At 41.8% G+C, this 3,249-nt stretch overlaps 1 non-coding gene across 1 annotated transcript; it reads right to left on the bottom strand.

Annotated features, from left to right (window-relative positions):
* Positions 1-264: 264 nt before the first annotated feature.
* LOC114610361 lies at positions 265-401 on the bottom strand. Its single transcript, XR_003709676.1, has one exon. It is a non-coding gene; the product is annotated as a small nucleolar RNA SNORA17 (small nucleolar RNA).
* Between the last annotated feature and the right edge of the window lie 2,848 nt (positions 402-3,249).

Below are 3,249 nucleotides of genomic sequence, written 5' to 3'. Positions count from 1 at the left end.
TCATCTCAGGTATGGTCGGCCCCCTCCAGCCCCAGACCTGAGCAACACTGGTAGTCATCTCAGGCTAGCTTCCTGTCCAGGTCCCATGGTACCGAACTGGCGGTTATCTTGGGCTTGCTCCTCATCTGGACCACCCTTGTGGTCCCATGCAGGGGTCATCTGTCTCAGGCTAACACCCACTAAGAGCTCTCAGTCCCAGGTGGGTTCTTCTAGTTTCCATCTCACTCCGTTCCCTGAGAGCCTGTGTGATCCTGACTGGAATGGACTGTTAGACTACTAATCATTCAGATGTTCATAGGCCAGGGCAGAGCATTGAGCATGGGGATAGCCATTCTCCTCTCTGCCACCTATTGGCATACATGTGACACAGCAGCCACACCTGCAACACCTCTAGAGGCAGACATCCAGCAACATCTTCTATACAACAAAACTTGTTACGAAGCATGAAATTTGAATTTCGTATTCACATATCATTTGAATATACATAGTTCTTACGTTGTGGGCCATAACAACTCATCTGCATTACTGGCTTGGCTAGACTAAGAATTTCCTAGGAGACACACCCTCTGGTGTATTTGTAAGGGTGTTTCTCAACAGGTTTAACTGAAAAGGTACAATTCACTCTAAATGAGTGTCATTTCCAGGGCTGAGATCCTTTAGTGAGCACCAGTGGATCGGGGAACCAGCTCACGGCAGCATTTATCTGTCTCAGTTGCCTGACTGATGATATGATGTGACTGGCTGTCTCATGCCCTTGCCTCCAAGCCTTCCCTGCAATGGATGTTGGACTAGATCCTTAAACTTTGAGCCACAATAAATCCCTCCTTCCTTAAGTTGTTTACTCATGTCTTTTTTTTTTTTTTTCACAGCAAGCAAGCAGATCTGGCTCACAGAACATTGTTTTCAAGTCTGGTTAAACTGTATGAATTTTTTTTAAAAAGAAATAAATTTACCTGCCAACAGACAAAGACCTAAGTAAAATTTGACCTAAAAGCAATTGAAATTGCACAGTGGAGAAAATGAATAGATTCACACATCAGTGTCAGTAGAATGCCAACGAGAAAACATTACTGTAAGAAATACGTCGAATGTGAATCTTAGAGATGGCTCAGCTGGTCAAGGCTCTGCCTCCGAACCTGACAACCCAAGTTTCACCGTAGGGACCCACTGTGTGGAAGCAGAGATCTGACTTCAGGGAGTTGCCCTCTGACCTCCACATATGCACTAGGACTGGCACGCATGTGCACATGTGCATGCGCGCACGCACACTTTACATGAAACGTAGTTTGAGACAAAAGTCAAAAGTGTTGGAGGGTGTAATTTTCAAGTCTTCCGAGAAACATACATCCAGGTGGAATTAAGTGTTCATAAATTTTATTTAGAGAAAATAGCTTTGTGGAAGGTGGTAGCAGGATCTGGAGAAAGTCTAGAAGAGCCTCCAGTTTGCGAGTAGGCTGACTTTATGGAATCGAGACAGGAAAGTGCAGGCCAAAGCAGGATAGGTTACAGTACATTCTAGGAACGGCGACTCTGAAACCCCTTGCTCCGAAGTGTACCTGCAAAAGAGCTACCTAAGAAACACGGCAGCTTTTGATGTCCTCACCTAAGCCCGTCACTGCCAATGAATAGCGTGTGATACGAACATCTATTGATTTCAGAGTTTGGCTCCTGAGCCCTTGGTCTAGTCTGCTCCGGTGTTGATGGACTCCCAGAAGTCTCACGGTCTCACAACCCCACACAGAATGTATCACAGTCGGCAAACTCTAAAGCGGGTGAAATCGAACTGTTTGATTTTGTGAGTTATAAAGAGGCATTGAAACATAAAGATAAGCCCAAAATGGATAATAAACATGAATGTGGGATCATGGATTACCCCATGGGAAAGGGTGGAGACAAACTTGATATATTTTACACCAGAGCTTAGCATGGTGGAATGCTGGAAATATCTGCCTCAGCTGGAGGGAGGGTCCGTGGGTGTACATTTTATGATTCACTACACTGCTCACATATATCTTAGGTATTTTTGTATGTATGACGGATCACCCAGCAATGTTTATTGAAAAATTATTTTTGCATACTTCTGGAGTGGTGTGTGAGAGTACTTAGCTATATCTCAAGAACAGTGACCACATGCATAGGAAAATAGAAAGCTACCTGGGAAAAGCAACCTAGCTGAAACTCGGTAAATCCAAGTTTTGTTTGTTTGGGTTTGGGGGGTTGTTTGTTTATTTGTTTGTTTTGTCTATTAATTCCCATAGATGAAGTTTTTCAGGTTCTTGTGGAAAATATTCTTTTAATTGATGTCAGTCAACAGAACTCAACCATCACCACTCAACGGAACCTCAAAGGACAGATTTTCCATCTTTCCCTCATCTCTGTGGATATGGCCAGCCCCGTGGATCTCCCATCTTCTTGATACTCACAGATGTAATGAATCTATCAAGGGCATGTGTGCTTTCGTTAATAATCCAGGCCTGCGTGACTCCATTCTGTTCTGGTATTATTCTTATTGGAAGTTCAGATGTCTATGCCACACTAACTCTGCTTTATGGTCCTACAACTTCACATGGGATTATTAACGCTCAGAGGCCAGGCACTGGGTGACAGCAACACTTAGAATCCAGCTTGAAACAAAAACCAAGAGAAAAACTTGATGGTTTCATGACAGAGTTTCCATTCTTGGGTCAATATTATTTATCAGTAATTGATTTTAAATTTTAAGAAATGCCATTTTTACCACCAAGAATATTTTCTTTTGATCCAAGGACATATCATGAGATGTTTCTAATAATAAGTCACTATTGCATTCCTGGAATGTTCTAAATCTGGTCATGAATTCAACCCTGCTTCAAGAAGGCTGGTCTCAATTTACCAGAGTATGATCAAGACTTGCTTATTTTCATAACTCAGCTTGGATGATTATTTTTGCAGTCTGAGTATAGAATCCAGGTTTCATATATGCAAAATAGCTGCTCTACTGTGGAAATACGCTTGCTTGTAGTATTGGAGATCACATCAATTCTATTGCTAAGGATCTTAGTGAATAAATAAGGAGAATTTATATATATTTCTTTGTTCTGTTTTGTGAATATTTAATAAATAAAACCACCTACACAGACCCCTGTGTCCTTTCTTAAACGCAAGTTTTGACATTGCTGGAAATAGAGCTTTAGTTTTTGAATCTTGTTTGGGCCTTCTCTCCTGAATTTCTCAATTTGATTCAAGATTGCAAGATACAAATTTCAACTT

This window comes from Grammomys surdaster, unplaced genomic scaffold (genome assembly GCF_004785775.1).
Source record: "Grammomys surdaster isolate TR1022 unplaced genomic scaffold, NIH_TR_1.0 126036, whole genome shotgun sequence".
Taxonomy (NCBI): domain Eukaryota; kingdom Metazoa; phylum Chordata; class Mammalia; order Rodentia; family Muridae; genus Grammomys; species Grammomys surdaster.
Note: the sequence above shows the minus strand (reverse complement) of the source record. Positions and strands in the feature narration are given on the sequence as shown.